The following is a 6,294-nucleotide window of genomic DNA, read 5'->3' as shown; positions in this document are numbered from 1 at the left end:
CCCCCTACTTAATCCAGGCCCAATCTCCTCTCTCTGCTGCTCCCAACGGAAGTGCTATGGGACGGGGGTTCTCCCGGGTGGCATTTTCCCTTGTAAAACAAGAGCCCTGTTTACGACCCTCTCTGCTGTTTGGAAAGGGCCTCTCGGCCTAAAGCCAATAAGGACTGAATTTCCTGGGATTTCATCAGCCCCATCCCATGAGCTAATCCCAAACCCAGAGCCAGGAGGATGTGTCAGCTAGAGATTTTCAGGACCGCAAATCAGAGCCTGATATCTTAAAGGGCCCATTCCTAGCTCACACACCCACATTGTCTTAGAGGGCTGACCCACTCTAGTCAGGCTTCATCTGTAGGGACCAAACAAACAGGTGCTAATTTTGCATGCTTATTGACAATGGCAGTTACTGAAATGTCCTAGTCTCTACTATATGAAATGCCCAGATTCCGGAACTATGCCTTCGGCCCCTGCCCTCTCCCCTCGGGGCTCTCCTTAGAGCCAGCGCCCAGCTCTCCTTGGAGCCGCTTCCCATTGGTCCATTACCTGAGCCATCCAAAGCTGATCCATGGTCCTAGGTCACTGTCTTTCCCTAAGAGTGTCCAACAGCCCATCTGCCCGCTCAGCTTTCGGGCACTGAGAAGCAACTCCCACCGTATTTTTTTTAGCGGACACCCTGGGGTCTGGATACTCCTTTTCTTTCCTTAATTTCTTCCCCATCCCATGAGCTAAGAGGAACCTTTCCGAACCTTCCCTGGCCAACGAGAAGAGGACCGATTATATGCAGCTCAGGGAGAAGGATATTTGTCTTAGATCAGAAATGTTAAGGGGAGCAGTGTTTTAGGAAGCGTTGCCCTTCCCCCAACGAGGCCTTCGAAGGGCTCCAAGTCTCCCCAAACTCACCTTTGGCTAAGGTCGGCTGCGGCAAAGGACTGGGGTAAATTTCCTGCCAACACAAAAGGAGAAGAGAAGTGTCCAGCTGAAGCCAGACAAAGGCTTCCTGGGCTGCTGCCCCCGCCCCCTCCACCTGGATCAGGTTCCCAAGCTGCAGGTGCATGTGACGCCATTCCAGAGGGCAAGCTCTGGGGAGTAGGGAGGGAGGCGGGGTCTGAGCAGAGCTAAAGAACTTGGGAACCAGAGAAACAGCACCAGGGTTATGTGGAGGAAGGAGGTTGTGGACCCAATGCCTCGGTTCTGTTTCTGGTGAATGAGGAAGGAGCGGTTTCGCACTGAGCTCTCAATGCCTCATCTTGAGGACAAGCTACGTTGCAGCTAACTGTCCCCTCTCTCTGGGTAAGGAAAGCTGGAGAGCTTCAGGGGTCCTATGTTCACCTTCATTGGAAGGAGAGTGTCAGAGTGCCAGAGTGCTGAATTCAGACCTCTCATTTAAATAAAGGCATTTTGGGGTTTCCAAAATGTTTCCAAATAGTTGTTAGACATAAGCTAGGATAGCTGACCCGTCAACAGCGCGCCCTGAGGAGTGGTGGTGAGGCAGGTGGGAAAGGGCTTCCGCTGCTCTGCTCCCCACTTTGACTCACCAGCTGGATCTGAGACGCCCAAGAAGCAATTGATGCCACTCATGGATACAGACTTGGAAAGCATGCCAGTGGCTGAGTGGTCCAAAGGGCCAGCAGATGGATGGCAGGAACCCTGATCCTAGAATCACGTCAGGAATCCTCACACAAAGGTTAGGCTTCATCCCTTTCCCCCCCCATCTTTTCACTTCCCCACACAGCCTGACCCTCCTTCAGGGCCTCGGGCCTTTCGCCCTCATCAGGCCCCATATCCAGGATATTCCGCTTGAAATAGTTGGAAAGTCCTTCCTGCTAGTTACCAGTCACTACTCTGAGCAGGCTTCCTCAATATAGAAAACATCTTAGAAAAGATTCTCCCTGAATGGTTTCTAGGAGGCCAGACAGGTAATGAAAAAACCAAGGCTGTCTGAGTTTAAGACAATAGGGAATAAAAATATATATAAACCTCAAACCCAACCATTAGAAAACATTTTTTTCTTCAAACCTACATGGAGCACTACAAAACTGGCCACATATCAAGTTATAAGGCAAATTTTAATAATTTCAAATAATCGGTGTCAAAGAGGTCATAGGAAACAACCCAGGAGTCCCTTTCCAAAAGGACAGATAAAGAATCTGTGATACATGTATACATCAAAATACTATTCAACAATAAAAATCAACCAACCACAGCTCACCCAACGATATGGATAAAGCTCACAAACATAATGCAGAGCGAAAGAATCGAGACACAAAAGATTTGTATGCTGTATGATTACATTCATATAAAGTTTGAAACAGGCAAAACTAATTGATATTGTTGATATATGCATATAAAGGTGGTAAATCTGTAAGGAAAATCCATCTCAAAAGTCAAGAAAGTGATCATCTCTGCCAGGAGAGAGAAGGTTGTAAAGGGGGGTTTTGGGGACATCTGGATTTTGGTGATAGTCTTTTTTTAAATTTTTTTACTGCCTGGTTACATAAGTGTTTGCTTCCTAACTATTCACTACACTGTACATGTAAGTTTTATATGCTTTTCTGTAATTTCTGAAATTACAGAAAATTTCTGAAATTTATGTAATATTTCAAAAAAATTTTAAGTTTTGAAGAACTCTCTATGACTTAGGAATTTTAAAATACCCCTTTAAATAAACTTACTGGTCAAACAAATCATAATGGAAATTTAAAGATACGTTATAACAACAATAATGAAACAGAACAGTCCTGGCCTGGTAGCTCAGTTGGTTACAGTGTCATCCTGATATGTCGAGGTTGCAGGTTCAATCCCTGCTCGATCACAGCACATATAAGAATCAACCCGTGAATCCACAAATGAAACAAGAAATTGATGTTTCCCTTTCTCTCTCTCTCTCCCCTCTCAAATCAATACATAAATTTGTTAAAAAATTAGAGAAAATACTGCAAAAGAAAACTTGTGGGAGAGGTCCAAAGTGGTATTTCAAGGGCAGTATGTAGCCATAAAATGCTTATATTGAAAAAATTAAAGCCAAAAGTTAATGAGCTATGCCAACTTAAAACTTAGAAAAATAACAACAAAAGAAACCCAAAGAAAAGAGAAGGAAGGATATAATAGAGGCAAAAGCAGAAAGCAGTGAACTAATAAGCAGATAAAATAAGATCAATAAAGCTGAGTTGTTTTTTAGGTAAGTAAAATAGAAAAAGCTCTGATAAGAATGATAAAAAGAAAAAAAGAGACAAAAAGTAAATTAAAAAGTGTAACTAACTACAGAAAGAGTAGCAATTAGATAAGAGAATACTACCTAAAACTTAATGCCAGCAATTTTGAAAATGCAAACAAGAACAAATTATTTTTTTAATGATTTCTGAACTTTTTAAAAAAATCATCACCCAAAGATATATTTATTGATTTTAGAAAGAGAGGAAGGGGTGGGGAGAGAGAGAGAGAAAGGGAAACGTCAACGTGAGAAACATTGATAGTCTGCTTCCGATACATACCCCAACCAAGGACCAGGGATCAAACCTGCAACTTAGGTGTGTGCCCTGACCAAGGCTTGAACCCACAACCTTTTGGTATACAGGACAGCACTCTAACCAACTGAGCCATCTGGCCAGGGCGATCTCTGAACTTTTCCTTGGCCTCCTGCCCCGCAAGGGTGTCCCACTTCTGCTGCCTTTAACGCCTCAGAACTTTGGTGTCATTAACCTCACACACCACTCTTCCATCCACAGTCCTGCAGGTGGTGGTCTTTTGGATGGACTGTATGGAGTGGCTCTTTCAGAGCATGTCACCAAGATTGAAGTCTTCCCCTTCTTCCAGCAGGCGGCAGTAGGTGACAATCTCAGCCTCCACCTTGACCTTGATGTTGGGCAGATCCTACCACTCCTTGGCCGGGTGCTGCCGCACTGCCCAGGTCTGGGTCAGCTCTGACTCCACGTACAGCAGGATCCTGTTGAGCTGTTCCATCTTCCTGGGACAGCACATCTCCACCTCCCTCAAGCTGTTCTCCAAACTGGCCTTCAGATTTCTGATCGAGTCCAGGTTGATCTCCGAGGACTAGTGCATCTCAGCTCCATGAGGGTCGTCTCAGCAGCTCCTATCTCAGTGGTCTGCGAGGTAATCATCACGATGTGCTCCTCGGTCTGCTGGGCCCACCAGTACTCATCTAGCTCCTCTCAGTTCTTCCGAGCCAGCTTGACATGCTGGGTCTGAGTGTCCACCATGAACTTGCTGAGGTCCTGAGATTTGGGGGCATCTAACTCCATAGTCAACCCAGAGTCGGGAATCTGGTTTTGTAGACCACTTACTTCCCTCTCGTGGTTCTCCTTCATGAAGAGCAACTCTTCCTTGAAAGTCTCATTCTCTGTCTCCAGCTGCAGCTGAATGAAATTGGTGTCATTAGTGATCCTTTGGAGCCCAGTGAGGTTACTCTCCACAGAATGGCATATGGCCTGCTGCACCTCATACTTGACTCTAAAGTCATCAGCAGCAAGGCGAATATTGTCCACAGAACTTGCAAAGATCTAAGCCCTCAGGTCCTCAATGGTCTTGAAATAGTGCCCCCAGTATCTGACCTAGGGTCCCTTCTTCTCCAGGTATTCCTGGAGTTTGCTCTCCAGTCCCCAATTATCAGCCTCCAGGCTTCTTACCCTCTCCAGGTAGGAGGTCAGGCTGTCGTTCAGGCATTGCAGCGTCTCCTTCCCGCTCTGGGTGCCCCAGGCCCACCAGAGTCCTGGCCATCTCCACAGCCAAGCTCCCGGATCTCCAGCTGCCCTGCAGGCTGGTGGGGTGGGACACGGAGATCCAGGAGCCCGAGCCCCCCTGCCTGCCTAGATGCTGGCCATGCCGCTGGCCGGCCAGACCTGGTGGCTGGGAGACTGCACAGAGCCCAGGGTCCAGTAGTTTGTGGAAAATCTGGAGATAGTGCTGAAGCTCATGTAGTACAGGGAAGAGGGCAAGAAGCCGAGACTCTGGTTTAAGTAGTAAGCAATCAAGACAAATTCTTTAAGAGACAGACAGATAGATAGATAGATAGATAGATAGATAGATAGATAGATAGATAGACAGACAGCTATAAAGATCTATATATATACATATATGTGTGTGTGTGTGTGTGTGTGTGTGTGTGTGTGTGTGTGTGTGTGTAAAATAGAAAGTCTGAATGGTCCTAATAAAGAAATGGAATCAGTAGCTAATCTTTCTACAAATAAAACACCCACACCATGGCTGGTGTGGCTTAGTGGATTGAGTGCCGGCCTGCAAACCAAAGGGTCTCTGGTTCAATTCCTAGTCAGGGCACATGCCTGGGTTGCGGGCCAGGTCCCCAGTAGGGGGCATGCGAGAGGCAACCACACATTGATGTTTTTCTCCCTTTCTTTCTCCCTCCCTTCCCCTCTGTCTAAAAATAAATAAATAAAATCTTTAACATACACACAACACGGCCAAAACCAGTTTTATAGGCAAGGGACAGATCTTTTAAGGAATAGGTCACTGAAATCTAATACAAACTCTTCCAAAGACTAGAAAACAAAAACCCTTTCACTCTTTCTATAAGGCAGGTATGACCTTGATTCTTAAACTACACACAGACAACTTGACAAAGGAAAATTATGGCCTAATCCCTCTTATGAACATAAGCACAAAATTCCCAAACAAAATAGCAAATAGCTAATAGCAAATTGTAATAGATTTTAAATGTCCTATTTGCAGCTCCTCCCATCAAGGAAGAGTCTATTTCTTCATTCTTCCAATCTGGGCTGGCCTGTGACTTACTATGATGAATAAAATGTGGCAGGAATGGCATTATGTGATTTTTGAGCCTTGAGAAACCTTAAAACTTTCACTCTTGTTCACTTGGAATACTATTTCCATGTGAACAAGTCTAAGCCTAAGCCTTCTGGAGAGACTACGCGGTAAGAACCAAGATATCAAAACTAGCAGCTTGCTAACCAGCAGCTATGAGTATGGCCATCCTTGACTGCCAGCCCTATTCAGGCCACCAGAAAACTAGTCACATAAGTGAGTCCAAGTGAAACCAGCAGCAGAATACCCAGCTGAACTCAGTACAAATTACTCATCCACAAAACAGTGAGGGAAAAAAAGGCTAATGTTTTAAAACACTAAGTTTAGAGTTGATTTGTTCTGCAGCAATGGATAATTGATACTGCAAATGAAATCTGGCAACGTATAAAAATATTAATCAACCATGACAAAGTTAGATTTATCCTAAGTATACAAGGGTGGTTTAATATGAGAAAGGTCTTTAAATGTAATTTATCTCAATAACTTTTTTTTTTTATCCTT

The 6,294-nt window shown here is 44.8% G+C and overlaps 1 pseudogene; it reads right to left on the bottom strand.

Moving 5' to 3' along the window:
* Nucleotides 1–3,666: 3,666 nt before the first annotated feature.
* Nucleotides 3,667–4,928, bottom strand: LOC129062106 (keratin, type I cytoskeletal 18-like; annotated as a pseudogene).
* Nucleotides 4,929–6,294: the final 1,366 nt, after the last annotated feature.

This window comes from Pteronotus mesoamericanus, unplaced genomic scaffold, assembly GCF_021234165.1.
Source record: "Pteronotus mesoamericanus isolate MK-2021 breed Mesoamerican mustached bat unplaced genomic scaffold, CSHL_Meso_final scaffold_705, whole genome shotgun sequence".
In the NCBI taxonomy this organism is placed as follows: domain Eukaryota; kingdom Metazoa; phylum Chordata; class Mammalia; order Chiroptera; family Mormoopidae; genus Pteronotus; species Pteronotus mesoamericanus.
Note: the sequence above shows the minus strand (reverse complement) of the source record. Positions and strands in the feature narration are given on the sequence as shown.